Genomic DNA, 7,240 nt, shown 5'->3' with positions numbered 1-7,240 from the left:
AGAAAGTTGAAAGAAGAAAACAATGAATACCTGTATACCATTCACCTAGTTCACCAAATATTAACATTTTGCCACATTTTTCTCTTGATATTATATACACTTGTAAGAAGACTTTTTCCCCGGATCCACCTGAAAATAAGTTGCAGATATCTTTACCATAGGTGTTTCCACATACATCTCCTAAAAACAGGACTTTATCCCACCCAACCAAAATACAATTATATCACCTAAAAATGTGACATTAGTTTAATAACATCATCTAATATACAGTCCATATCCACATTCCCCTAATTGTCCGCAAGATATTTCTTGTGTCGTTGCTTTTCAAATCCAGGGTACAATCAAGTTTTACACATTGCATTTTTTTATGTCTCTAACATTTTTTTCCTAAAGTAGTTCCCCTGTCTTTTTACACTCACAACAGAATTTTTTGAAGAGTCCAGATCTGTGTGTTCTGTCTTAATAAAAAAATTAAAATTTTGAAAAAAAAGAGCACTGATAAATGGATGGTGTGTTACTTTTTCTGTTGCCAGTGCCTGAGATAAACCTAACTATTGGGCCTAACTTCTTCAGTCCAGCAACATGACTCATTTTATATAAAAAATGTTGATAAAAAGGAGAAATCCTATAATGTGTCTGTAATAACAAGGAATGCCAGGATTTAAAACTAGCCATGAACACATAGATCATTAAAATTTTCCTGAGTCTGCTTAACTATCCAAGATAATGTCCGAATTTTTGAGCTAGAAGAACCTCAGAGGCAAATTAGCTAGCTTAATTCCTTATATTAGAAGTAAGGAAAGTGAGTCTTAAAGAGTCTGTAATTTGCCAAGGTTACACTGCCAGTTAATTGTAAAGGTGGGACTAGAAATAAGACGTCTTGATTTCCAATATCCTCATGTCTCTGATTCTCTCATCTTCTCTGCCATCACCATCCATCCCTTTTGTTTCCTTTCTTTTCTAATTCTTCCTGTCCTTCCTTTTTCTCCTTTTTATTGAGCAGGCAAAAACAGATTTTTTTTTTTTTAACTCACTTCTGTTACACTCCTGCCAGACTTTCTCAATAGCTACACTATTGACATTTTGGGCTAGGTATTCTTTGTTGTGGGGTGCTGTCCGGTGTATCGTAAGATATTTAGCAGCATCCTTGGATTCTAACCACCTGAGGCCAGTAACACTCCTCTGTCTGTGAGGATCAAAAATGTCAAATATACCTGGGGGCTGGGGGCTGGGGGCAAAATTGTCCCTGATTGAGAACTACTGCCAAATGCTTCTTATTCTGGCAGTGGTTCTTGTTTTATTTATTAACCCTCCTTTTATTCCACGTCAATATGAATTCAGAATTGTATGTAGTTGTAATCACAGTATAGATACAATTTTTCTTCTATTATTTTTACTTATTTCATGATAAGTATTTTCACTGTTACTGTATGATATTTGTTGTTTTTGTCTACCTAAGATTCCCTGCTCCTCCTTCCAGTAAGACCACCCCTTTGTCCATTGTGGAACCGCATCTCCCTTAGTCCAATCATTTGATTCTAGGATCCTTCCCCTTGTCCAAAGGGTACACAAGGGACTCAGGCCTGACCAGTCATAATAATCCATCTCCAAAGCCACAGTGATTAGTCCTAGTGATAGGCATATCAACCAAGTTGGGCCAATCAGAGCCCTTTCCTGGGAATTTGCTGGAAGACTCTATTTCATTTGGGTTGCCAAACTGTGATGTAAAGTTGAAGCTCCCTGCAGCTATGTCATCAGTTTGTTGGCAGTTCAAGAGAATGAAGCCAACACAGACAGAAAGCAGGGCTTAAGATGGGAGAGAAAATCCTGGTGGAATCATTTGAATCCCTACATCCATTCACCTCTAAGGGCAGTGAAACCCTTGTCAATAAATCTCTTCCCCCACATCCTTTCTTTTTACATTTATTTTTTGCTAAAAAGGTTTGACATGGATTCTTTCACCTGCAACAAAAAAGAGTCCTGCTTAAGAAAATAGTGTTCATGTTTATAATATTTAATGGTTCATATTTCCTCAAGTTGTAGTGCCATGATTTCCTTAACTGTTCTGCTAACATTCAACTTTAAAGTGATTTGAGATATTTTTCCCTTATAAATGCAGTGTTCTTTTTCAGTGCCTTTTGAATGACTTCTAGTAAATTTTCCATTAGTTTCCTCAAGCATGGGCCCTTGGTTTGAATTCTGAACTACAAGATTTAAAACTGAATGATTTTACCACCTGATTTAAGGCCATTTGGTTCTGCTTTATTCTCTTTTGCTTTTATGCTTCTATTACAGTCATTCCACCTGTGATTATCCCAGCTGTTGTGGTCATACCTGCTCCAGCTGCATGGGCATATTTGAATGCATTAGTGTGCTATGTCAGTGGTTTAGGAAATTTTTTATGGTACCACGAAGATTAACTTCTGACCCTTGTAGTATGTATGTAGTGTTTCTTTTAACTATTAACTGCAAAACCGATGTTGTTCAATATTAAGTTTTCAAATCTTTGCATTCACTTAAGATATAGAATTACTCTATTATCCTAATGTCTGTGAAAAATGCCTCTGATTGTTTCATTACTATGAAGTCTTTATGTATCTCATTTACCTGCGTAAATTAACTTTTCCATATCTAAGGTCTAGTTCAAATGTTATTGCATTCTATGATTTCTTTTATCACTTATTCAGTTTGTTTCCATCTCTCATTGCACTTAGTAAATCTACCTTATAACTATGAGAGATGATGCAATAATGAGGGAAGTGCCAATTTAGGGTCCTATAATAGTCAAGGACTTGCCTTTCAGAGAATCGTAGGCAGCAACACGCTACAAAACATATCACCATCAAATTTATGGAATCATAGTTTATAATAACAAAAAAATTAGAAATAAATCAATGTTCATCATTGGGGGGCTAATTTAATGAATTATGATACAGCCATAAAATGGAAAAGTATGCAGCTGGAAAAAAGAACAAATAAGTTTTAAATATATTGATACATCTCTAATATATATATATATATATATATATATATATTTTTTTTTTTTTTTTTGCGGTATGCGGGCCTCTCACTGTTGTGGCCTCTCCCATTGCAAGCACAGGCTCCAGACACGCAGGCCCAGCGGCCATGGCTCACGGGCCCAGCCGCTCCGCAGCATGTGGGATCTTCCTGAACCGGGGCACAAACCTGTGTCCCTTGCATCAGCAGGTGGACTCTCAACCACTGTGCCACCAGGGAAGCCCTCTAAGATATATTATTAAGTATCTGAAGGGGTGGTGTAGCAGGGTAATTAAAATTGTGGACCTTGAAGTCTGGTCTAGGTTCAAAGACCAGGTCTGCTATTTATTAGTGGTGTAAACTTGGACAAATTTCTTAAGCCCAATTCTTCAGTTTTTTCACCTATGAAATGAAGATGTAATGGTAACTACCTTACAGGATTGTGTGAGGATCAAGTGAGTTAATACATGCCAAGCACTTAGAAGACTGTCTGGTTTATAGTAAAACAATAGAACTATAACAATGGGATGTGAGTGAATGATTTTTGAATTATTTAATATAACTAATAAAAGTAAAAAATTTAATCTTTCTTGAATATATTGCAACATATTGAAGATATTAATCTTTATTGAATATATTACGTATTTTCACCATTACTACCTTGTACTATAGTATTACACATATTCATGTAGAGGTTTATCTCTTCTCACTATGATGTCTTTGAGGAAAAGGCTTGGCTTTTCCTCAATTTTGTACCAAGTATGATCTCCAGCATGTGCCATGTGCAAGGTGAGTTTCATATGTATTTGTTGACTGTATTAATAAAACATTCAGATTCCTCTCTGCATATAAAAATTTCAGAGCTTTCACATTTTTAAGGAGTTTTAGAAGATATCTAAGGGAGTTGATCCTATAATTTCAACATTTAGGGGCAAGTCCAGAGATTTTGTTAACATAGAAGTTAGGAAGTTTATTTGTACCTGGATGAGCAGTATTCTGAACGTATTTCCTTTCGTTAAAAAAAGAGTTTGGGGGGCTTCCCTGGTGGCGCAGTGGTTGAGAGTCCGCCTGCCGATGCAGGGAACGCGGGTTTGTGCCCTGGTCCGGGAAGATCCCACATGCCGCAGAGCGGCTAGACTCGTGAGCCATGGCCGCTGAGCCTGCGCGTCTGGAGCCTGTGCTCCACAATAGGAGAGGCCACAACAGTGAGAGGCCCGCGTCCCGCAAAAAAAAAAAAAAAAAAAAAGAGTTTGGGGCTTCCCTGGTGGCTCAGTGGTTAAGAATCGCCCTGCCAATGCAGGAGATAGGGATTCGAACCCTGGTCTGGGAAGATCTCACATGCCACGGAGCAACTAAGCCCGTGTGCCACAACTACTGAGCCAATGCACTGCAACTACTGAAGCCCGCGTGCCTAGAGCCCGTGCTCCGAAACAAGAGAAGCCACCACAGTGAGAAGCCTGGGCACTGAAAGGAAGAGTAGCCTCCACTCGCGCAACCAGAGAAAGCCCGTGCGCAGCAATGAAGACCCAACTCAGCCAAAAATAAATAAATACAATTTTTTTAAAAAAATTTTATTTTTAAATGAGGAAGAGAACTAATAGCTTTTAGGAACTTTCAGTCTCAGAAAGATTAGGAACTTGCCTGCCTTTGTACATCTAGCTGGTGATGGAGTCAGGGTTCGAACCTGGATATGGTTGATTGTTCTTTCTGTAAAAGGGACTGTAAAAGGGAGGTAGAAAGGAAAGCTACATTCACTGATTTGTAAGTGAGCCTCGGAGAGAGGACATGAGGAAGATGCTCCCTAGACTTTTACTTCAGCAGAGCTTATCTTTGCTGAGCACATCACCTAGCTATTTAAACTCCTTCCAAAACCTAGGACTGAATAAAAATAGTCAATATGTTAGGAATGTGAGGAAAAATATTACAAAATCATTTTATACAACTTAAGCCTTTGCCTCTGAGATTAAGTCCATCTAAAACTCTTAAATAAAATAAGAGAATATAAGTGGCCTAAATGTTCCCTTTGTGATATTTACAGATAATAGTTTCTATTCTTATATCATCATCTCAAATAAATATTAGTCATTGTCTAACGTAGGGTTTATCACATTGCATTTTTCCAGATCAATTTCATTATAAAATATAATAATGAGGTCATGGCATTTTCAAAGCATAAGTTTGCAGGTGTGTACCACTTCAGAAAACCTGAAATATGAAAATCCCCAAAAGCTTGGTAAATTGGAGGATTGCATAAATTCAGTTACAGAAGAGTTCTTCACATTCCAAAATAATTGATCATGGGGTTTCTTTAAACAGGAGGGCGTTACAGCTCATATTCATTTGGCAAAAGAAACTTTGTACTCTGTCTGGGAAAGTTGTCCTCTTTAACTCAATGCAAAACTTCCACAGGGATTTGTATCACAGAGCAAGGCATAGCTAACTAAAAGGCGCAGCTGTCCCAGTCAATTCTGTTTACCAATGGGGGTGAGAATCAGGGCAAGTACCAAATTAGAATGGGTGGTCAGGGAAGACCTCTGATTAGGTGACATTTGAGCAAACAGCTGAATAGAATAAAGCCTGAATAAAGCTGATGGAGTCAGCCTTTTGATGACCCAATGGAAGAATGTTCTGGGCAGAGAACTCAGCAAGTAAGGTCTCCCAGGTCAGAACAAGCTTGGTGGATCAAGAAACAAAACACCAGACTGTCTGGAGTGTACTAAACTAGGGGGAGTGGCTCACATTTAAGTCCTTAGATGTAAATGAGGATCAAGCAGGACGATGGTAAGCACGTGTAATCAATTTGGATCGTGAAATATTTAACAGCTCAGTAAATGGAAACCCTTGCTATTAGAGATCAAATTATTGTTTTCTTCATAATTCAAATTTAAATGTTTTTTGAAATGGGAGCACTTAGAGAAATACTTGTGAAATTTGTACCTCATTGTCTTCACTAACGCTGTAAAATTTAAATTCTATTAAAAACCATAAGAGAGTCATTTTCTAATTGTAAAGGCAGCTAAAACTATTTGTATAAAATTTATTGTTTTATAAATATTTGTTTATTGTTACTAGCCTAGATTTATGCTGAGAGTCTTTTTTACCCCAATCCTTAACCATCCTCAATCCTGAAAATATTTTCCTAAAATTTATTCAAGTTTTGTGGTTTATTTTTGATCAATCTGGAATTTATGTTTAGATTGTGTGAGTTAGAGATTGTGGTAGGCTGAATGATAACCCCTAAATATATTCAAATCCTAATTCCTAGAAATTGTGAATGTTACCTTATATGGCAATAGTGACTTTGCAGACATGATTAAAGTAAGGATTTTGAGATGAGGAGATTAGCCTGGATTTCCTGGGTAGGTCCTAAATATAATCACAAATGTCCATGTAGGAAGGAGGCAGAGGGAGACCTGTCACAGATTGGGACAAGGCAAAGTGACGACAGAACAGAGAGTTTTGAAGATGTTATGCTGCTGGCCTTAAAGACAGAAGAAGGGGCCAAAAGCCAAGGAATGCAAGGAATGCAGCTCTAGCCTCTAGAACAAGCAAGGAACGTCTTATCCCCTAGAGCTCTGGAAGGAGTTGCCCTGCCCATACTTTAGAATGTATATCTTGATTTCAATCTTCTGAGCTCCAGAACCTCAAGAGAATAAATTTATGTTGTTTTAAGCTGCTAGTCTTCTGGTAATTTGTTACAGCAGCCATCAGAAATGAATACAGAAATCTAACTTTATTTTTTCCCCTATAGTTAACTAATTAATTATCCCAGTACCATTTATTGAAGAATACATTATTTCATAAGTGTTCTGAAATATTAACTTTATCAAAATGTCAATATTCACTTAGAGCTAGTCTGTTTCTATTCTATCAAGCAGTCTACTGATTCTTGAGACACTACCAAACGTTTAAATTGCGATAACTTTATAGTGCATTTACATTTATGTGAGTGGTAGGGTAATTCCTTCACCATGCTATACTCCACTCCCCCCCAGATTTCTTGCTTTAAGCAGCATTTATTTTTCCAGATAAACTTTAGATTCAATTTGTCTGGTAAAATTTTTAAATTTTGATGGAAGCTGCGTTAAGTACATAGAAACACTTGAATATTCCTATCCAGAAACACAGACTCTCTTTTCAGGTCTTTCCCCTGCTGCCCACCCTTTGGTGAAATTTTATAGTTTTTCTTCACTTATGTCTTGTAAATTTCTTAAGGCTTATTTGTTGCTACTGTGGAATTGGG

The sequence above is a fragment of the Tursiops truncatus genome, chromosome 3 (assembly GCF_011762595.2).
Source record: "Tursiops truncatus isolate mTurTru1 chromosome 3, mTurTru1.mat.Y, whole genome shotgun sequence".
In the NCBI taxonomy this organism is placed as follows: domain Eukaryota; kingdom Metazoa; phylum Chordata; class Mammalia; order Artiodactyla; family Delphinidae; genus Tursiops; species Tursiops truncatus.
The sequence above is the reverse complement of the archived record's forward strand: the minus strand, read 5'-3'. Positions refer to the sequence as shown.